This window comes from Oratosquilla oratoria, chromosome 18, assembly GCF_046742065.1.
Source record: "Oratosquilla oratoria isolate Oo_2021 chromosome 18, ASM4674206v1, whole genome shotgun sequence".
Taxonomy (NCBI): Eukaryota; Metazoa; Arthropoda; class Malacostraca; order Stomatopoda; family Squillidae; genus Oratosquilla; species Oratosquilla oratoria.
Genome location: NC_134794.1, coordinates 12,516,533 through 12,540,532, shown reverse-complemented (window position 1 = coordinate 12,540,532; position 24,000 = coordinate 12,516,533).

Below are 24,000 nucleotides of genomic sequence, written 5' to 3'. Positions count from 1 at the left end.
TAAGATTTGACCTATTACTTCATTTAATGTTATCTTACTTGATGTATTTGTTGTATTTTGTGTTTTGATATTTCTTTTTCTTTTTGGCTTTTAGTATAATCTTCTCTTTATTTTTTGTTTTTGTTTTTCTATTTCTTTTGAGGACGAACTGCATCCAGCTGACCTGATCAGAAGATGAATTTTCATTTTTATCTTACTTTCTTGCTCACAAACAGAACCTTTCCAGCTCACGTGAGGTCATTTAGCCTCTGGTGATTAGAGCCCATCGTTTGAGGTCATTTTACCTACTGGTCATTTGACTCTCGTTTTTTTTTTTTTTTTTTTTTTTTTTTTTTTTTTTTTTTTTTTTTTTTTTTTTTTTTTTTTTTTAGCAAAATCCTCCTTTTGAAGATGACTTAGTCTTCCGTGTTTTGTTTCTTGGTTTGAGCATAATTCACTTTAATTTTTGGTTTTGTTTTGGGGAGATTTTAGTCCTAATATTGACAATTTTTTATTTATTTATTTTGATTTTTTTTTTGGGGGGGGAGGGCTGTTATCCCTTTCGTTGTAAAATTATGTTCATCTCTTTTGGGGTCATATTGTTATCTGTTTTAAGGTAATTTTAATCCTTATGTTGTTGTTTTATTCATCATTGAATTTAGGTACTTATTGTTTTTTATCTACTAATTTACTAATTCATTCATTCATTTATTTATAAAAAAATTATTTATTGATTTATTTATCTTTATCTAATAATTTATTAGTTTATTTATAAATTCATTATTTGTTTCTTAATTTATCTATTTATTTATTCATTTATCTATTCATTTACTTTCTTATTTGTTCATTTATTTTTTAATTTGTTTATTGGTTTCCTTATTCATTTATCTATTTCTTAACCTCCATTCTTGCTTGGTAATAATTCCCTCCACCAGCGCAGTTGCGAAGAGATTATGTGATCACTCACGTCTGTCAGTCTCACCGTCGGTGTGTGTCTGTCCGTTTGTTCACAAAAGATATATCAAAAAGGAAGGATATCGTGATGAATTTCGGTGATATTTTCCTCAGGCGCAGCCCGGTTCACTGACCCTCATTGAAATGATGATAAGATTTGTCTATATATATTCATTGATGTATCTATTCATTTATCTATTATCTATCTATTTACTTGCTTATCTTCATCTATTTATCTCTATGTTTACTTTTTTTTATTAATTTCTTTGCGTATTTAAATATTTATTATTCAATCTATTTATCTATTTTTGTTTATTTTCATCTATTGATTTCTATATTTACTTGTTTATTCATTTATTTGCGTATTTATTTATTATTCAATCTATTTATCTATTTATCTTTACATTTACTTGTTTGTTTATATAGCTATTTATTCATTCATTTATATATTTCTCATTATATTTACTTATACATTTGATTAACTTGTTTACTTGTTTTACTGTCTGTTTAATTTTTATTTCTTTTGAACTTATTTTTGTATTTACGTTACAAAATGGTAATAGTGGAGGGATAGCTTCCAAAACAGAAAATAGTTCACCAGGAGGGCGTTAGCATTTAGGTGAATTTTGTCTTTGATGATGATGATTGATGATTAACTATTGATGGCGAGTGTGATGGTGATGATGATGATGATGATGACGATGACGATGACGATGATGATAATGATCTTGATGATAATGATTATGATGACGATGACGACGATGATGATGATGACAAAGATAATGACAATGACGACGACGACGATGATGATGATGATGATGATGATGATGATGATGATGATGATGATGATGATGATGATGATGATGATGATGATGATGATGATGATGATGATGATGATGATGATGATGATGACGATGACGACGACGACGACGACGATGATGATGATGATAATGACAATGACGACGACGACGACGACGGCGATGATGATGATGATGATGATGATGATGATGATGATGAAAATGTTAATGAAACTTTATTCAGATCAGTACTATATACCGGTATTTATCTCACAGATAATATATCCATTAACATGATATGACATCAAAATATACAAACGTTTGTAATTTCACAATACCTCCTTTTGAAGTTGCTTCATCATTTAAGTAAAGTTTAATTTTCATGTTTCCATTTGGTTAATATTATAGTATGTTTTATCTCACAGATAATATATCCATTAACATGATATGACACCAAAATATACAAACGTTTGTAATTTCACAATACCTCCTTTTGAAGTTGCTTCATCATTTAAGTAAAGTTTAATTTTCATGTTTCCATTTGGTTAATATTATAGTATGTTTTAGCATATATAAAATCTTTATCTAAAAGTCTCATTTTCCAAAGTGCCCAATTTGTGACATTTTGTTAATAGAGCGGTGGAGTCCTGAAGATCGGATGGAGTCCTGCAGATCCGATGGAGTCCTGCAGATTCGGTGGAGTCCTGCAGATCCGGTGGAGTCCTGTAGATCCGGTGGAGTCCTGCAGATCCGGTGGAGCCCTGCAGATCCGATGGAGTCCTGCAGATCCGGTGAAGTCCTGTAGATACGGCGGAGTCCCGTAGATGCTGTGGAGTCCTGTAGATGCTATGGAGTCGTGTGATTCGGTGGAGTTCTGTAGATCCGGTGGAGTCGTGTAGATCCGATGGAGTCGTGTAGATCCGGTGGAGTCCTGTAGATTCGGTGGAGTCATGTAGATCCGGTGGACTCCTATACATCTGATAGAGTCCTGTAGATCAGGTGGAGTTCTGTAGATCTGTTGGGATCCTGTAGATCCGGTGGATTCCTGTAGATCTGGTGGATTCCTGCTGAAGGCCGAGCCCCTGAGCAGCATGGACTGGCGCAGCCGGTGGCTCGTTTTTTATTTATCTGTTTATTTATTTATCTATTTATTTATTTATATATTTTTAAGTTCTTCCTGTTTTTGTTGAGGATCTTTTTCTGCTTTGAAGTATTTCTCCTGTTTTTATTTGAAACGTCTCTTTTTCTCTCTCTCTCTTTTGAATAAACAAACCTCTTTTCGCCCTCCTTCTCTTTTTGCTTGCGTTTTTCCTCTCTTTCCTTTATGTACCTACTCTTTAATACTTCTTTATTTTTTCTTGGTAGTTATCCTCCTCTTTTTTTCCTGACACCCCTCTCATGTGTTTTGTTTTCTTTTCCACTTTCGTCTATTTTTGATCTTGTGTCTTGTTTACACTGCTAAGTTTTCTCATCTATATTTAGCTAGTTTTCTAACTTCATCTATACTCATCCCTGTTACTGCCTCTTTCTATATTTTTCTTACTTCCCTCTATTTTTCATTCACTTTCTTCACTTAATTTTATTTTTTATTTTTTCTCTATTCTGTATTTTCTGTGTATGTCTAAGTGTTATTTTTCTAATTTCATCTATACTCATTCCTGTTACTGCCTCTTTCTATATTATTTTTTTCAATTTTCTTCTATTTTTCATTCACTCTCTTCCCTTAATTTTATTTTCTTCTCTATTCTGTATTTTTTTTCTGTGTATGTCCGAGTGTTATTTTTGGTTTTTATCTATACTCCTCCGTTACTGCCTCTTTCTATCTTATTTTTCTTAATTTCCTTCTATTTTTCAATTCCCCCTTTTCCATTTGTTGTCTTTTTGTTTTGTTTTTCATTTCTGTATTTTCTTACCTTCCGCCTCTTCCCTCTTAATACCTCCTCTCATTCCTTCCCCTCCTTTCTCTTCCCATTCCCTTCCCTTACTTATTTTCCTCTTCCTCTCATTTCTTCCCTTTTTACCCTTCATTCCCCATCCCTTTCCTCTATCTTACCCTTCTTCCTTCCCTCTTTCCTCTTTCCTATTTCCTCTTTTCTCACTTCTTCCCTTCCTTTCTCACTCCCATTTCCTCTACCTTCTTCCCATCCCCCCTTTTCCTTCCTTTCCTTCCCTTCCCTCTCTTCCCCTTCCCCTTCCTCTCCCCACTCCCCTCTCCACTAAAGAGCACATTGCAAAATCATAAATTCATGTTAAAGAGACAACGAAGCAATTTCAGTCTCTCAATCTACATCTACCTCTACCTTTCTACCGTCTTCATTCTGCCTCACTCTACCCTAATCTATTTACCTCTATCTATCAGCATCCATCTCTCTATCTTTGTGTATTTTTACATGTATCTATCTACATCTTTGTTTCTACCCCTTCTATCTCTACCTCTCCTCATCTACCTTTCTCTCACGTTTCTCGAATAATCTATCTCACATAATTTCTCTGTTTCTACCTCTAAAAGTGTCTACCTTTCCTTTTATATCACAATTGAAATATCATGTTTCTTTAATTGTGTTTGTGTATCTATTTGTAGTCTTTTACTGTGCTCTTTATTTGTACACCGTGTAGAGTATTGACTGTATATATTTTATACTGTTATTGCTTTAAGGAATATGTAGCACCCCTACGGATACGAGTTACGGAAAATTCTTTTCTTTAAGACTAAAAAAAAAAAAAAAAAAAAAAAAATCTTTTGTTACTCAAAGTACCATAGTCTTCCTCACTTCCCCTTCTCCTTCTTTTAATATATTTTTTCTATTTTTTTCTTTTTTGGTCCAAAAAATCCTCCATTCATTTCCTTATTCTTTGTCCTTTGTTATTCCATTGTGTGTGATTATTTTTAACTTTCCCCCCCTTTTCACTCATTCATTCGTTTCTTCTCCTTTCTCCCCCTTCCTCTCTATTTTTCTTACTCTCTATGGTTTTCTTCGTACAACTCTCTTTTTCTCTCTTTTCCACTCCTCTTATTCCGATATTTTTCTTCCAAATTTATTTTTTCCCTTTTATTCATCTTCATTATTTTCGTTGTCCCTTCCTCCCTCTCTTTCTCTTCTTCTTCCTTACTTCCTTCCTTCTTCTCTTTCTGTTTTAACGCATTTTCTCTTTATCCTGTTTCTCTTTTCCTCTTGATACTCCTCTTTCCAACTCATCCTGTTTCTCTTTATCACTCTTTTCTTCGTCTCCTCCTCTCTTCCTCTTCCACTTCCTATTTTTCGTCTCTGTATATCTCCAATTCATACACATTCTTCTCCTCCTCATAACTTTCCTCATTCTTTTCCTCCTCCTCCTCCTCCTCCTCCTCCTCCTCCTCCTCCTCCTCCTCCTCCTCTTCCTCCTCCTCTTCTTCCTCCTCCTCTTCTTCCTCCTCCTCCTCTTCCTCCTCCTCCTCCTCTTCTTCCTCCTCTTCTTCCTCCTACTTTTCCCCTTCCTCCTCCTCCTCCTCCTCTTCCTCCTCCTCTTCCTCCTCTTCTTCCTCCTCCTACTCTTCCTCCTCCTCCTCCTCTTCCTCCTCCTCCTCCTCCTCTTCCTCCTCTTCCTCCTCCTCCTCTTCCTCCTCCTCCTCTTCCTCCTACTCCTCCTCTTCCTCCTCTTCCTCCTCTTCCTCCTCTTCCTCCTCCTCTTCTTCCTCCTCCTCCTCTTCCTCCTCCTCTTCCTCCTCCTCCTCTTCCTCCTCCTCCTCCTCCTTCTCCTCTTCCTCCTCCTCCTCCTCCTTTACTTCCTCCTCTTCCTCCTCCTCCTCTACTTCCTCCTCTTCTCTCTTCACCTGTTCTTTTCCTTCCTACTCCTACCCATCCTCTCTTCCCGTCTCTTTCCTCCCCTCTCTCATATCTCTCCTCCCACACTCTCTATTCTTTACCTTCTTATATTTCCTGCCCCCCTTTCCCCCCCTCCCCCCTCCCCCTCCCTCCTGACCCCAGTTTTCCATTCATTTCATCGACTAAACTTCTTTTGAAAATTTATCTCCAAAGTTTTGGAGGTTACATTTCCTCCGTGCCAACATATTCCTTAATTTTCCTTCTCTTTTTCGCTTTCTCTTTTTCTGTCATTCTTCTTCGCTCTTTTTGAGTTTATGCATGTGTATAAGTATATTTGCGTGTACACACACACACACATGCAAACTACACGCGTACATGGACGCACGCGCCTGCGCGCATACACACACACACACACACACACACACACACACACACACACACACACACACACACACACACACACACACACACACACACACCTCTCATGGCGCTGTGGTTAGAGCTCTGGCCTGCCACTACGGAGGTCCGGGTTCGATCCTCGCCCGGGGCTGAAATAATATCAGTATCGCAGCGCTGAGGGGTGTTACTCCAACTCTCGTGGGCGGGGAGTTGGGGGTGTGTGTGTGTGCAAGGTCATAGCATTACCCATAGATCGGACCTACGAGCTCTGAGCTCTCTTCCAGGAGGGAAATAGCTGTCGATCACGAGTCCAACACGTGATCCAAAACACACACACACACAGACAAACATACCAGAGTGCATGCTTGCGTACGTGCCTGCGAGCGTATGTGTATGTCTGAGTGTGTGTGTGCGTGTTTGTGTGTGTGCGTGTATGTGTGTGTGTGCGTGTGTGTGTGTGTACGTGTGTGTGTGCGCGTGTACCTGCGCGTTAATATATGTACACTTATATTCGTCTGTGGCGTTGTTCCCTCTTGTGACCTGGAAATCTTTTTATTAATTCTTAGAGTCGCTTCAACTTCCACAATTCATGTCTCGCTGTTCCGTATCCTTCTAGGAATCAGGTATTTCATTACGGTGAGTTTTAACATTATGCAGAGTAATTACCATGAGCTAAGGCAAAAAAAAAAAAAAAAAAGAAAAAAAAATTATGGCGGTATCGTCGAGATTTACCATGAGCGAAGGCGGAAATGAAAGGATACAGTTATGGAGGTATCTTCTAGATTTAACATTACGCAGAGCAATTGAAATGAATGAAGAAAAAATAATGATGATAATAAAGGATACAATTATGGAGGTATCTTCTAGATTTACCATGAGCGAAGGTAAAAAAAAAAAAAAAAAAAAAAAAAAAAAAAAAAAAAAAAATTATATATATATATATATATATATATATATACATATATATATGTATATACATATATATATATAATATATATATACATATATATATACATATATATATATATGTATATACATATATATATACATATATATATATATATATATATATATATATAAATATATATATGATTATGGAGATATCTTCTGGATTTTTTTCTTATTTTACTTAATCTAGATTCACACCATAAACACATGCTCGAAAATGAAGAAGATAAAGATTTCTCTGTGACCTTGAGCTTTCGTTTCTCTCTGGTTTGTGGTCTAATTTGGACTTAATCAGCTCTTGGGTGTAAATATGGCAATAAAGAGGTACTGTCACAGAAACACAAGAAATACCTAAAGAGAAAATTATAAGTGAAAGATAATAGAAATTCAGATTCATCGTATTTTTAAATTTTTTTTTAGATTAGTCTCGTAAAAAAAAAATAAAAAAAATATTGAACTGAATACTGTGTCGGTATATTATCCACGAGGATAGAAACGCTGGATATTGCTAGCAAAAATAAATAAATAAATAAATAAATAAATAAAAAATTTGAACTGATTAGTGTGTCGGTATATTGTCCACAAGCATAGAAACGCTGGGTATTGCTAGCAAAAAAAAAAAAAAAAAAAAAAAAAAATCTTATACTGTACTGTATTTCAATTCACCTACTTTCCTTTCCCTTCAATTCCCTCCTCTCTTCCTATCTCCTTATTTTCCCTCCACTCTCTTCCCTTCCCTTCTAAGTTATCTGTTCCTGTCATCTCCACCTCTTTCTTCCCTTTTATTTCCTTACGCATTCCCTCCCTCCTTCATTGCTCCCTTATTACCCCCTTCCCTCCCCTTCCCTCCAAACACCTTATCCTCCCCCACTCCTATCCCTCCCCCTCCCTTTTTCCTTCCCTCCCTTTTCATCCTTTTTCTTTTATGCACCCCCATTCCTTCATTGACCCCCTCCCTCCCACTCCTGTTCCCCCTCCCTCCCTCCCTACCTCCCACTCCTGTTCCCACCATCCCTCCCACCCTCCCTCCCACTCCTGTCTCCCCTCCCTCCCACTCCTGTTCCCCCTCCCTCCCTCCTTCCCACTCCTGTTCCCCCTCCCTCCCACTCCTGTTCCCCCTACCTCCCACCCTCCCTCCCACTCCTGTTCCCCCTCCCTCCCTCCCTCCTACTCCTGTTCCCCCTCCTTCCATCCCCCTCTCCCTCCCCCCCACTCTCCCTTCCACTCCTGTTCCCCCTCCCTCCCTCCCTTCCTCCCACTCCTGTTCCCCTTACCTCCCTCCCTTCCTCCCACTCCTGTTCCCCCTCCCTCCCTCCCTCCCTCCTACTCCTGTTCCCCCTCCTTCCCTCCTGTTCCCTCTCCCTAACACCCTCCCTCCCACTCCTGTTCCCCCTACCTCCCACCCTCCCTCCCACTCCTGTTCCCCCTCCCTCCCTCCCTCCCTCCCTCCCTCCCTCCCTCCCTCCCTCCCACTCCTGTTCCCCCTACCTCCCACTCTCCCTCCCACTCCTGTTCCCCATCCCTCCCTCCCTCCCTCCTTCCCACTCCTGTTCCCCCTCCTTTTCTCCCACTCTCCCTCCCTCCCACTCTCCCTCCCACTCCTATTCCCCTCCCTCCCACCCTCCCTCCCACTCCTGTTCCCCCTACCTCCCACCCTCCCTCCCACTCCTGTTCCCCCTCCCTCCCTCCCTCCCTCCCTCCCACTCCTGTTCCCCTCCTTCCCTCCCACTCTCCCTCCCTCCTACTCTCCCTACTCCCTCCCTCCCACTCTCCCTCCCTCCCTCCCTTTCTCCCTCCCTCCCACTCTCCCTCCCTCCCTCCCACTCTCCCTCCCTCCCACTCTCCCTCCCTCCCACTCTCCCTCCCTCCTTCCCTCTCTCCCTCCCTTCCTCCTTTCTTCCCTCCCTCCCTCCCTCCTGTCGGCGGGGAGGTCCCTGGACATAATTCGGCATCGGGTTGTCAATACGCCAGGGGGGGTGGGGGTGGGGGGGGTGGGGGTGGGGGGTGGGGGTGGGGGGGGTGGGGGACGGGTGTTGGCAGAAGGGTGACCTCAGTCAGACCCTCCTGGTTTCGTGTCACAGAAGGCGATGGGGGACGGGGGAGGGGAAGGGTGGGAGAAGGAAGGCGAGGAGTGGGGAAGAAGAGGAGGTAAAAGGAGGAGGAGAGGAGAGAAAGAGAGGAGTGAGGAATGGAGGGGATGTGAGAGGAGGGGAGAGAAGAGGAGGTAAAAGGAGGAGGTAAAAGGAGGAGGACAGGAGGGGAGAGAAAGAGAGGAGTGAGGAATGAAGGAGGGAGGCGAGGATTTGGGAAGAAGAGGAGGTAAAAGGGGGAGTGGAGGGGAGAGAAGGGGAAGAGTGAGGAATGAAGGAGAAGGGAGGGGATGTGAGATGAGGAGGAGGGGAGAGAAGAGGAGGTAAAAGAAGAAGGAGAGGAGAGGAGAGGAGAGGAGAGGAGGGGAGGGGAGAGTAAGAGAGGAGGGGAGAGTAAGAGAGGAGGGGAGAGTAAGAGAGGAGTGAGGAATGGAGGAGAAGGGAGGTGATGTGAGTGGAGGAGGGGAGAGAAGAGAAGAGGGGAGAGAAGAGAAGAGGGGAAAGAAGAGAAGAGGCGAGGATAGAAGAAGGGAGACCAGGGAATGGAAGAGAAGGCGTGATAAGGAAAAGGAAGGGAAGGGAAGGAAATGTATGGAAAGGGAAGGGAAAAGAAAGGGAAGGGAAGGAAATGGGAAGGGAATGAAAGAGAAGGGAAGGAAATGGAAGGGAGGGGGATAGAATGGAAGGAAAGGAAAGGGAAGGAAAGGAAAGGGAAGGAAAGGAAATGGAAGGAAAGGAAAGGGAAGGGAAGGGAAGGGAAGGAAAAAATGGAAGGAAAGGGAAGGGAAGGGAAGGGAAGGAAAGGTAAGGGAAGGAAAGGAAAGGGAAACGATGGGAACAGAGGGAGTGAAGGGAAAGATACGAAGGGAGAAAGATACATAGGCAAGTGGATTAAGGGAGTGGAGGGAAGGTAAGAAAAGGAAAGGAAAGGAGGGGAGTGGAGGGAAGGTAAGGAAAGGAAAAAGAAGGGAAGGGAATGGAGGGAAGGCGAGTAAATGAACGAGTGAACGAATTATTAAAAAGAGAAAATGAAAAAAGGAAGTGATGTTAGTGCAGTTGAAAATGATATTAACAAAGAAATGACACAAATGGTCAGATTAATGTCAGACTTATGTTGGATCAAGTCGGAGTTAACTTTTTGACTCAATGAAGGCGTTATCACATTGGGTTATTTTTCCGTCGACTTTTGGAGCAGATTTGAAGCACACAGTATTCGGGAAGGAATCTGATATGCTGGAAGAAAATCATTTTCCTCCAGCATATAAAATTATTATTATTATCATTATTATTATTACTACTATTATTCATTATTATTATTATTATTAATTATCATTATTATTATTATTAATTACTATTATTACTATTATTATTATTATTATTATCATTATTATTATTATTATTATCATTATTATTATCATCATTATTATTATTATTATTATTATCATTATTATTATTACTACTATTATTCATTATTATTATTATTATTAATTATCATTATTATTATTATTAATTACTATTATTACTATTATTATTATTATTATTATTATCATTATTATTATTATTAATTTTTTATTTTATATATATATATATATATATATATATATATATATATATATATATATATATATATTTTAGAAAACAAAATAGTTTGCCATAGTGATTTTATGGGGAAAAAGTTTTGAAGGTGGGCGGTACCGCCGATTAATCGGAGGTTGAGGGAAGAATAGCCCAGTGTGATAGCCCCTTTAGACCCAACTGAAGACCAGAAAATAGACAAAATGAATAAATAAATAAATAAATAAATAAGACAAATAGATAAATAAATAGAATAAATAGACAAAGAGACAAGTCCATCAATATGGAGGTAAAAGCACCATGAACGGAGTGGAGTCAAGGCAGAGATGGAGGAAGATGGAGGGAAGATGGAGGAAATCTGGAGGATGAGGGAGGAACTTTTGATGAAAGATGGAGTGAGGCTGGAAAACACGATCTAAACCTGGAGGAAGTTGAAGGAAGTTTGTTTGAGGAAGCTGCAGTAAAGTTAGGTTAAAGTTGGAAGAAGTTGGAGGAGGTTGGAAGAAAGCTGGAGGAAGTTGGAAGTCGGAGAAAATTGGAGGAAGGTGGAGGAAAGTTGGAGGAAGTCGGAGAAAAGCTGACGGAAGTTAGAAGTTGGAGGAGGCTGGAAGAAAGCTGGAGGAAATTAGAAGATGTTGGAAGAAGTTGGAAGTCGGAGAAAAGCTGAAGGAAGTTAGAAGAAGTTGGAAGTCGGAGAGAAGCTGAAGGAAGTTAGAAGAAGTTGGAGGAAGTTAGAAGAAGTTGGTGGAAGTCAGAAGAAAGCTGGAGGAAGTTAGAAGTTGGAGGAAGTCAGAAAAAAGCTGAAGGAAGTTAGAAGAAGTTCGAGGAAAGTTGGAGGAAGTTACAAGAAGTTGGAGGAAGTTTGAGAAAATTAGAGGAAGGTGGAGGAAAGTCGGATGAAAGTTGGAGGAGAGTTGGAGCAAAGTTGGTGAAGTTTTATAAAAGTTGGAGATAGTGTTAAGGTGACGACCGGAAAGGGGGGGACGGGAATTGCGAGAGAGGGAAGAGGAGGACGAGGAAGAGGAGGACGAGAAAGAGGAGGACGAGGAAGAGGAGATCGAGCAAGAGGAGGACGAGGAAGAGGACGACGAGGAAGAGGACGAGGAAGAGGAGGACGAGGAAGAGGAGGACGAGGAAGAGGAGGACGAGGAAGAGGAGGACGAGGAAGAGGAGGACGAGGAAGAGGAGGACGAGGAAGAGGAGGACGAGGAAGAGGAGGACGAGGAAGAGGAGGACGAGGAAGAGGAGGACGAGGAAGAGGGAAAGACGGGGAGAAGGAAGGACGGAGAGGGGAAAGGAGGAACGGGAAGAAGGAGGAGAGCATAGAGGGGAAGGAAAGGACGATGATGAGGAGGGGAAGAGCGGAGAGGGGAGAGGGAAGGTAGAGGAGGGAAAGTTGAAGAGGGGAAGAGGGATAGGTAGGAGGAGGGGAAGAGCGGGAAGGGGAGAGGGGAGTAAGGGAGAGGGGAGGGGAGGAAGAAGAGGGGAAGGGTGATAGGTAGGGGGGGAAGAACGGGGAGGGGAGGGGGGAGTAAGGGAGAGTTGGGGGTTGGGGAGAAGGGGAATAGGTAGGAGGAGGGGAAGAGTGGGGAGGGGAGGGGGAGAAAGGGAGTGGGGAGGTTGAAGAGGGGTAGGGGGATAGGTAGAAGGAGGGGAAGAGTGGGGAGGGGAGGTTGGGGGGAGGTTGAAGAAGGGAAAGGGAGGATAGGTAGGAGGAGGGGAAGAGCAGGGAGGGGAGGGGAGAGGGGAGGTTAGGGAGGGGAAGGGGGATATGTAGGAGGAGGGGAAGAGCGGGGAGTGGGGAGGGGAATAAGGGAGAGGGGAGGGGAGGTTGGGGGGAGGTTGAAGAAGGGAAAAGGAGGATAGGTAGGAGGAGGGGAAGAGCAGGGAGGGGAGGGGAGAGGGGAGGTTAGGGAGGGGAAGGGGGATAGGTAGGAGGAGGGGAAGAGCGGGGAGGGGAATAAGGGAGAGGGGAGGGGAGGTTGAAGAGGGGAAGGAGGATAGGGAGGAGGAGGGGAAGAGCGGGGAGGGGAGTAAGGGAGAGGGGAGGTTGAAGAGGGGAAGAGGGATAGGTAGGAGGAGGGGAAGAGCGGGGAGGGGAGGGGGGAGAAAGGGAGTGGGGAGGTTGAAGAGGGGTAGGGGGATGGGTAGGAGGAGGGGAAGAGTGGGGAGGGGAGAGGGGAGGGGAGGTTGGGGGGAGGTTGAAAAAGGGAAAGGGAGGATAGGTAGGAGGAGGGGAAGAGCAGGGAGAGGAGAGGGGAGGGGAGGTTAAAGAGGGGAAAGGAAGGATATGTAGGAGGAGAGGAAGAGCGGGGAGGGGGGAGGGGACTAAGGGAGAGGGGAGGGGAGGTTGAAGAGGGGAAGGGGATGAGGAGGGTTATTATTAAGGGCGAGATTAAAGCGAGATGGAGAAGTAAGTGTATCAAGCCGGGACTATAGGGTCGCCCATGTAGTTTGGGGAGAAGGGGGGAAGAGGGGAGAAAGGGGGAAGAGGGGGGAAAGGGGGGGAGGTCTCATGACGCCAAGAAGGGCTAGTAATCACATCACGACGGAAGAAGTGACGTGAAGGGAAGCAGGCAGCTTGGAAGTGAAGTCCTGTGATGTGAGGGGAAGTGAGGTGAAGTGGATATAGTGACGTGACGTGACGTGACGTGATGTGACGTGACGTGATGTGACGTGACGTGACGTGATGTGACGCAACGTGACACGTGACTCAACGCGACATGACGTGACGTGACGTGATGACGTAGCGTGACGCAACGTGATGTGATGTGACGCAACGTGACATAACGTAACACGTGACAACGCGACGTGACGTGACGTGATAACGTGGCGTGACGCAACGTGAAACATGACAACGTAATGCAACGTGACACGACGAGCCGTGACGTGACGTGACATAACGTGACGTGATACGACGCAACGCGTGACGTAATATGACGCAACTTGACACAACTAAACGCATCGTGACCCAACATGAAGTGACGTGAAGGTTTAAAAGTACGGTCTTATATCTTAGGTCAAGTGCCTCAGGAGTTGACCTAGTTTGACTCGGGGTCAACTAGTTGACCTAACTCGTCTCTCCGTTCCGAACTTCGCAAGAACAAAGAAGAGATGCAGACTCTTCCGAAGTACACAAGACTCTCCCGAAGTACACCAGAAGGTCTTTTGCGGTTCCTCAATGACCCTTCGACAAGAGAGACCTTCAGAAAGAGAGACCCCTTCACCTGAATAAAAAGAGTCTCTTTACCTTTCACTTCCCCCCCTCTCTCTCTCTCTCTCTCTCTCTCTCTCTCTACTTCCTCTCTTTTCCCCTCTCCCCTTTTCTCCCTCTCCTCTCTTCCTCCCTTCACTTTCTCCTCTCTCTCTCTCTCTCTCTCTCTCTCTCTCTCTCTCTCTCTCTCTCTCTCTCTCTCTCTCTCTCTCTCTCTCTCTACTTCCTCTCTTTTCCCCTCTCCCCTTTTCTCCTTCTCCTCTCTTCCTCCCTTCACCTGGATAAGAAGTGTCTCTTTCCCCTTCACTTCCCCCCCTCTCTTTCTCTCTCTCTCTACTTCCTCTCTTTTCCCCTCTCTCTCCCCCTTTTCTCCCTCTCCTCTCTTCCTCTTTCCACTATTCTTCTCTTTTTTATCTCCTTCTTTTCTCCTTCTCCTCTTTTCCTTCTCCTCTTTTCCTTCTCCTCCCCATATTCTTCTCTCTTTTATCTCCTCCTCTCCCTCTTCCCTTTCCCCCCTCTCCTCTCTTCCTCCTCCCCCTATTCTTCTCTCTTATATCTCCTTCTCCTTCCCCTCTCCCCTTTTTTTCTCTCCTCTCTTCCTCCTCCCCTATTCTTCTCTTTTATCTTCTTCTCCCCGTCTCCTCCTCTCCTCTCCTCCTTTAGTACAACTCTTCCTCCCTCCTCCTCCTCCCCTTCCCCCCCTCGCATTCCCTTCTCTCCCCTTCTCTCCTCTCCTCTCCCCTCCTCTACTCTCCTTTACTCTCCTCTCTTCTACTCTTCTCTCCTCTCCTCTTCTCTCCTCTCCTCTACTCTCCTCTCCTCCTATAGTCCTTCTCTTCACTCCTCCCTCCTCCCCCCTTCCCCATCTCCCTTATCCCCTTTGTTTACTATATGGCTATTGGAAGAAAATGAGGGGAAGAGAGAAGGGGGAAAGAATAGGAGAAAGGGGGAGGAGGGGGAGAGGAGAGAATAGAAATGAAAGAACCAGAAAGAAGGGAACAGGAAGGAGACGACAGAAGGGAGGGAGAGAGTGAACGGGGAGAGGAAGGGAGAGAGGAAAGGGAAAAGGGAGAAAGAAAGGGAAATGACGTTGCAATACAAAAGACATGAGGGAAGGCTAGGGGAAATCGAGGGGAAGATGAGGGGAAGGAGAGGGGAAGATGAGGGGAAGGCGAGTGGAAGGTGAGGGGAAAGCGAGAGGAAGGCGAGGGGAAGGCGAGGGGAAGGCAAGGGGAAGGTTAGGGGAAGGCGAAGGGGAAAGCGAGAGGAAGGCGAGGAAAAAAAAAAGGCGAAGGAAAAATGAAGGAAAGGTGAAAGGATCGAACTAAAAAAAAAAAAAAGAAGAAAAAAATCTTCGAATTTGGGTCGAGCACTTTACCCACCGGTCTGTCACGACTCCTCTGTCTACCTATCCGTCAATTCTTCTTCTTCCCATTCGTCATTCCTCTTCCTTCTCCTCCTCCCTTTCGTCCCTCTCTTCCTCCTCCCCATCCTTCTTATACCCGTAATTGCTCAACCACAAACGCCAACAAACAGACAAGGTTCGGATTATTCACCCACGCGAGGGGTCGATTTCAGCAGAGAGAGAGAGAGAGAGAGAGAGAGAGAGAGAGAGAGAGAGAGAGAGAGAGAGAGAGAGAGAGAGAGAGAGAGAGAGAGAGAGAGAGAGAGAGAGAGAGAGAGAGAGAGAGAGAGAGAGAGAGAGAGAGAGAGAGAGAGAGGAAGAGACAGAGAGAGAGAGAGGGAGAGAGAAAGAGGGATAGAGAGAGATAAAGATAAAGAGAGAGATATAGAGAGACAGAGATAGAGATAGAGACAAAGATAGAGATAGAGAGGGAGAGAGATAGAGAAATAGAGATAGAGATGGATGGATAGATGGATGGATGGATAGATTAGATAGAGAGAGAAGTGATTTCGTACGAAGTCTTAACCCTTCTCTTCCTTCTTTCCCTTCCCTAATTCTTTATTCTGAGAACGTAAAAAAAAAAAAAAAAAAAAAAAAAAATGGATTCTGGTCCTTGATCGTGTATTCTTGGTTGTTGGACTCGTGTCATGCAATAGACAGCGGGATTAACAGCTTCAGGACGTCAAAGGTTTCATATTGGCTAACTTTGATTAGGTCACCTCGTTATAAGGGGTAAACGGCCTTTGGTATGCATTAGTATTATATACATACATACATATATATATATATATATATATATATATATATATATATATATATATATATATATACTGTATATATATATATATATATATATATATATATATATATATATATATATTCACACTCATACACACACACATGCACACTCACACACACACGTACACACACACACACACACACACACACACACACACACACACACACACACACACACACACACACACACACACACACACACACAATATGCATTTTTTGATGCTTGTAACAACATCTTTACGCTGCTATATTTTATAATTTTATAATTCTGTAGGCTGTATATTTTCAGTAGTAATGCTTCTGTATCCAATAAACCGTATATCATCATTATCATTATCATTATTATGGCGATGCGAACAGATAAATGAAGGAACGCCAAAAGAAGAAAAGGAAGAAGAAGAAAAGGAAGAAGAAGAAAAGGAAGAAGATAAGGAAGAAGAAAAAGAAGAGGAAGAAGAAGAAGAAGAAGACGAAGAAGAAGAAGAAGAAGAAGAAGAAGAAGAAGAAGAAGAAGAAGACGAAGAAGAAGACGAAGAAGAAGAAGAAGACGAAGAAGACGAAGACGAAGAAGAAGAAGAAGAAGAAGACGAAGAAGACGAAGAAGAAGAAGAAGAAGAAGAAGAAGAAGAAGAAGAAGAAGAAGAAGAAGAAGAAGAAGAAGAAGAAGAAGAAGAAGAAGAAGAAGAAGAAGAAGAAGAAGAAGAAGAAGAAGAAGAAAAGGGGAGAGGCAAGCAATGGAAATGAAGAAAGGGAAGGGGAGGGGAAGGAATGAAAGAGAATGGAATTAGAAGGAAAGGGAAATGAAAAAAGGAAAGAGAAAGCGAGGAATAATGGAAAAGGAAAGGAAAGAAAGGAAATGAGGGGAAGTAAGGGGAAATGAAGGAAAGGAGGGGAAGTAGGGGAAAGGAAAGAAATGAGGGGAAGTGAGGTGAAATGAAGTAAAGGAGGGGAAGGAAGGGAATTAGAGGAAGGAAGGGGGAAATGAGGGGAACGTAAAGGAAAGGAGGGGAAGGAAGGAAAGGAAGGGAAATAAGGGGAAAGGAAGGAAATTAGAGGAAGTAAGGGGAAATGAGGGGGACGTAAATGAAATAAGGGGAAAGGAAGGAAAGGAGGGGAAGTAAGGGAAAGAGGGGAAGTGAGGTGGAAATGAGGGGAAGTGAGGGGAAACGTAAAGGAAAGGAAACATTAGGATAGAGGACGGAAGGCCGAGATGAGTTTATTGAAACTGTTTGGAGCAAACGAGGCATTAAGATCTTGTTTAGAAAAAAAAAATGATAAATGGACAGCTTGAAGGTCTAAACGGGTGGGTTTTTCGAAAAAGTACAGTGTGTTTCAAAAGTGTACGTCACATTTCGACACTTTATATCTTAGCGACTGAAGTCTTCAGTAAACGTTCCAACGTTCCATTTTGAAACGTTCAATACGATTACCAAAAATGTTTGCAAATCAAAACCCGCTTCGAAGACTCTGGACTGATTTTTAAGAATAAAAAGGGCATTGTTCACACTAGCGGTTTAAATGGCGCGGAAACCGCAGCGGTACCACATAGTCAGAGAAATTGAGCGTAGAAGATGCGTTGTTTTGATGGCGAATATCACAAAAGCGAAGCATGCCGACAGGAGACCTTTTGGTCCATAACTAGGTCGGATGCGAAAAAAATATGATAAAAAATAATAAAATAAAATAAAATGAAAATTATAATAATATAAATGATAATAAATAAAACTAATAAATGCATAAGTATAGTTAAATAATAAACAAACAGGTAAATAGTAAATAATAATAAATTGTATGTTACGAAATGGATGTGGGTTCATTGTGCCTTCATGTGAATAGAGGGGCTTCTGAATGAAGAGTTTCAGTTTTCATGATAATTAATAAGACTCAATTGACCTCATCAGCCTATGGGATTTATCTTCAACTGGATAAAGAATTACAAAGGATTAAAAAGGCGGAGCATGTCGACAGGAGACCTTTTGGTCCATAACTAGGTCGGGTGCGAAAAAATATAATAATAATGAAAAATGAAATAAAGAATCATAACAATATAAATAATAATAACAATAATAAAGCCATTGGGACTTAGCCAGAACGAAACTAAAGTGTGTTAAGGGTATTTCAGGAAGGCAGACGCTAACACACACACGCACACACACACACACACACACACACACACATACACACACACACACACACACACACACATACACAGTATATGAGCTCTGAGCTCTCTTCCGGGAGGGAAGTAGCTGTCAATCACGAGTCCAACATGTGATCCAAGACCATGGTGAATCACTCACACACACACACACAAACACACACACAGACAAACACACACACACACACACACACACACACACACACACACACACACACACACACACACACACACACACACACACACACACACACACACACACACACACACACACACACACACACACACACACACACACATACACACACCACAATAATGTTACATTGACAGCACTCCAAAGTTTCTTCATGGAGAGATCTTTGAAATTACAGATTTCCAGTCAGTAAAACTTGAGGCAACGACTATCATTCTTATCATTATTTATCATCTCTCCTTTTTCCGACCTTTCATCGTACATTACCTCTTTCTCCTTATGTTCGAGTAACTTATCCTATTTCTACAATATTTCGAAATATTTTCTTTTTCTGGTTTAATAAACCTTTCCTGTTTTCTTAATTATTCCCATCCAGCACTTTCTCCTATTTCTCCTTTCTCTTCTGCTTCTCTCTATTCCTCCTCCTATTCGTCCTTATTCTCCATTTCTCCTTCTCTCGCCTGTCTGCTGTTTTGCCTACATATATCCCTCTCCCGTGCATTACCGTCTTGATTTCTTTCTTGAGCTCACGGATATTTTTCTTTTTCTCTAAATATCTGCCCGTAAGAATCCCCCAAAACCCCATTTCCCCGCCGTACTTCTCTCCAACGGCTTTGCAGAAAATCCCACCAGCATTTTCCAATATGCCGACTCCGCCTCTTGGTATATTTTCATTCTTTTCTGAGCATTTTCTAAGTATTTTCTCACCCCCGCCATTTATCCCGCCAGAATCCACCGGGAGGGCTTTGTCCTGGGGAAAGGATTTCGCCCGAGGTGTGTTTACGTCGCGAGCACGACTAGTGACGTCACGACGCGCGCGCGCTCGAGCACTGGGGGAGCAAATCCGGCGCCGGGCCTCGGCAGCCTATGACATTCGCTGTTTTACACTCGGAAACCCCTTCCACCCGCTCCTTCCGCCAAGCCGATAAGAGAATTCGATTCTTCCGCAAGGATTTGGCTTATCGGGTTTTGGGCGGATAAGGCGGGACAACGAGATGGGGGAGGCTGATGGAGCGGGGAAGAGGGAAAGGATGGCGGAGGAAGGGGGGCGGGTGGGCGTGGGGAAAGGAATAAAGGAAGGGTGGGTTGGGGGGGGAGGGAGCGTCTTGGCAAGGAGGTGCAAGGGGAGAAAGAGGAGGAGGAGGAGGATAAGGGTCTGCCCCGAGCCAATCCTTTGCCCAAATCCTGACGGAGGCAACAAGATGGATGCGAAGAGCCAGGCGCTATTTGTTCTTCCTCAGACTAGGCTTTCCTCTCCGGTTCAGAGGAGTAGACGACCCTGGCTCGGTTGAATATTCGACGTATATGAGCCCCTAATGGCCGTGGACAACCCCCACCCCACCCCGCCCTGCAGACGAATAATGTCTGAGGGCCACTAGAAAAAGATATTTACTTTTGCATACTTGCAAAAAGATATTCATTTTCAGATTCAAAAGACCATATAAAAAGGAGCCATTTAGATGCAACTTGAGACATATGCTGTGTGTGTATTGTAATATACATTTCTCGCACGTGCGTGTGTGCGTGTTTGTGTGTGCGTGTTTGTGTGTGTGTATGTGTGTGTTTGTGTGTGTCTGTAGGTGTATGCCTGTGTGTGTGTGTCTGTTTGTGTATGTCTGTGTGTGTGTGTGTTTCTTTAATTGCTTATTTATCTACTTATCTATTTATTCAAATGTTTATTCAATTATGTATTTGTTCTCTCTCTTTTTCTCTCTTTCGTTTTCTCCCTTTATTTTTATTTCCTTTTTACTTGTTCATTATTTGTCTATTTATTCATTCATTTGTTGATTTTCATGCGTATGCATTACTCATAATGTTGGGTCTTCCGCAGCGAAGCTTTCGTGATTTTCACTTAAATTTCCTCTGTGCTGAATACCAAATCTCATTAGCAGAGACTACTTTTTAATCAAGGCCGAGACTCAGATGCGTAGACACACAAAAGCAAATTTTTTTTGTCTCATCTCCACTCCAAATGTAGTTCTTTGCGAACTCTCTTTTTTCTTTTTTAAAAAGACAATGAACTCGCCAAAGCTCTGGATATCTTGATGGAGAATAGGTCTCAATTTTGTTTGAGGATAATTGTGCTGTTTATCTTCCATTTAACTCGAGAAATCTGGGAACATTAAGTGAACTACGTCACCTAATTATCACTCATGATACATGAATGCACACATGTAGATCTTTTAACTTTGATTTCCACAGAAAAACAAGTAATTTTTCGTCTCTAGTTTTTACTGAAGACTGAGGAAGAAAGATGTCTCGTACGTTTCTCAAACACTTTGGGGTATTTGGTTCACAGAATCTTTTTGATTGTTTCCAACCTGAAATACCTCAAGAATTATACTCATTTTTAGATGACCAAAAAGACTTATTATGCAATGACGATTAGCGGAAAAAGATACAAAACCCTTTTCTTTATAACTTTGCTCGACCTCTCTTGCAATTGAAAAGTTAACACGAGTAATGAGTTTAAGAATACGAACACAGTCAAGAACTTCCTTGTAAAGGAATTTCCTGAATATAATGGAGGATGTGTTTACGCTTTTGTAAACATCTAACATATATGTCAGACAAATGTGTAAAAGTGTAGAATGTATAGCGTTATTGTAGGCCAAGCATCTAATAACTTATCTGTGCGTATTATTAGCAGACGACCATTAGGGAGATCCAGACACAGATGGATGAATGGATGGAGTAGAGAAAGACGTGGAGAGGGTGGCACCAAGAGAGGACTGGAAAGAATCGGCAGAGGATGTAGAACCATCTGGAGAGGCATAGTGAAAGCGGTGAAGAGCCGCCCGGCCTGACATCCAACAGAGTAAGTGCGTAAGTACGTATTATTAGCAATGTTGGATTACATCTCACCCAGTGTGGCTGGAGTCAGGAGTAGCCTTTCTTCCACAAGGAACTAATGTTAAATGGACAACAAATGGGTGTGAGATGGGATGGGCGTGGACTGGGTGAGTTCCCTTCCCTCCTTTATAATAGAAGAAGGGACTTTTGGTATATGCATGTACATAATAACGATGATGATCAATGCAGTGATTGAGTTAGTTCACTCAAAACTGTCACAAATACATCATGCATGAACATAACACTGAATCTAGTTTTATCACAGATCTAGAAAAATAGATGAATCTCTTCTTACTAGAATTGTTCATATCTTCAATTAGGGAATTAAAGTCAAACAAGATATGTCACTGAAGTTCTCTCACACTTTTTCATGTATCTCATTAGTTCTGCTCATATGAACTCATTTCCCTGAAGCTGTTCACTTTAATATGTACCCTGAGGATATCATTATTGACAAAAAAGCTTGGTACCCTTCCTTATTTTTCTTTTTCTTTGGTGATTTACATTCGTGAATCAAATGCTCATGTGGTCTTTGCTGCAGGTGTGTATGCAAATATCAGTATGTGTACGTGTATGGGAGCATGTATATGTATATGAATATACATATATGTGTATGTGTGTATGTGTCTGCATATGCATATATTTATGTATATGCGCAAAAACATATGCATATACATATGCATGTGTATACTGTATATACATATGCATATGTACATGTAAATGTATATGATTATGTATTTGTACATTTTTATGTATTTGTATATGTATATCTATATTTATCTATCTTTATCTTTATCTTCATCTTTACATTTACATCTATATTAATATTTATATTTGTTGTATTTATATCGATATTAGTATTTATATTTATATCTTTATCTATATTTATATTTGCATCTGTATTTATATCTATATATTCATATTATTTATATTTATATATTTATACGTAGGCTTATATTTATGCTTATATTTATACTCATATTCATATCTATATTTATGTTCACATTTATATTTACTTTTACATTTGCATTGTATCTATATCTAAATTTATATCTATATTTATATTCATGTATATATGAACATGTATGCACGGACACACACACACACACACACACACACACACACACACACACACACACACACACACACACACACACACACACACACACACACACACACACACACACACACACACACACACACACACACACACACACACACACACACACACGTGTTTCCATGTATGTAGACAGAATATGCATAATTATCCATGATAAAATCCACTCATGTTTTACTTAATGGTTACATGTTTACATTGTACTCACTAATTAATCATATCTAAATGCCAGCACAAACATTATTTATTTATTTATTTGAATATTAAGTAATTAATTTAGGACATGTTACGGTTTTGTATTTTGTTGTTTTCTCCAAATTATCTTATATCGCCAATGCGTAGTTTTCGCTTGTTCCCTCCGAGAAATAAATCATGTAATGTTCTCTTTCTTATGGAATTCTATTTGTGGCACATGCGTGAAACCCTACAAGGAGTTTTATAAATGACTTTGCCACGAGCTTCCGAGGTTCAGTTACCTCCCCTAGTGGTATGGAGTAAGGGGGAAGAGAGAAAGAAGAGCTGCATTTATAAGGATCATGAGGGAAGAAGAGGAAAAGAAAGAGGAAAAGGGGGAAGAAGAAGAAGAGGGAGAAGAGGAAGACGATGAAGAGAGAGAAAAGTGAAGAGAAAGATGAAGAAACAGAGGAAGAGAAAGATGAAGATGAAGAAGAACAAGAAAAAACAGAATATGAAGGAAAAGGAGAGGGAGAAGGAAGCAAAAGAGGAAGAGGGAGAAGAAAAGGAAGAGGAAGAAGAAGAGAAAGAGAAAAAAAAGGAAGAGAGTGGTAAATGATCACTCAAACCAATTAGACATTCAAGATGATTTAGATCAATTACAGCAATGGTCTGAAAAGTGGCTAATGAAATTTAACACAGGTAAATGCAAGGTTAATGCACATAGGTAAAAATAATAGTAAGTACGATTACAAGTTATTTGGAAATTCGTTAACAAAAGTGGATAGTGAAAAAGATCTCGGCGTAATTATCAGTAACGACCTCAAATCATCCAAGCAGTGTATTTCAGCCTCTGAGAAAGCAAATAAGATTCTGGGACTGATTGCGCGATCTTTTGATTTCAAAAGTCCATCACTCATTAACAAGCTATATAAATCGTTAGTTTGTCCACATTTGGAATATGCTGTTTCCGTATGGTCACCGAATCTCATTAAAGACATTGACAGACTGGAAAAAGTACAACGGCGAGCCACAAAACTGATTCCAAATATCAAAAATAAATCATACGAAAATCGACTAAAACACATGAATCTGTTTTCCCTAAAAAAGCGTAGACTCAGAGGTGACTTGATACAGGTCTTTAAGATTTTAAAGGGAATTACAAAGGATTACAAAGGCGGAGCATGCCGACAGGAGACCTTTTGATCCATATCTAGGTCGGATGCGAAAAAAAAAATCATATTAATAATAAAACAATAAATAAAAACTATAATAATGTAAATAACAAATAAAATACATAAATAAATGCATAGGTATAGTTAAATAATAAACAAACAGGTAAATAGTAAATAATAATAAATTAACATATAACTAATAATAAATGAAAATCAGACAGACAAATGATAACAAAACAAAAACAAATAATATAAGATAAATTATAATCATTACAGCATCTTACTTAGGTATTTATCTAAATGATTCTTAAAGCTTCGAACTGAACTACATTGCACTACCTGTGAAGGAAGTTTATTCCATTCATTTA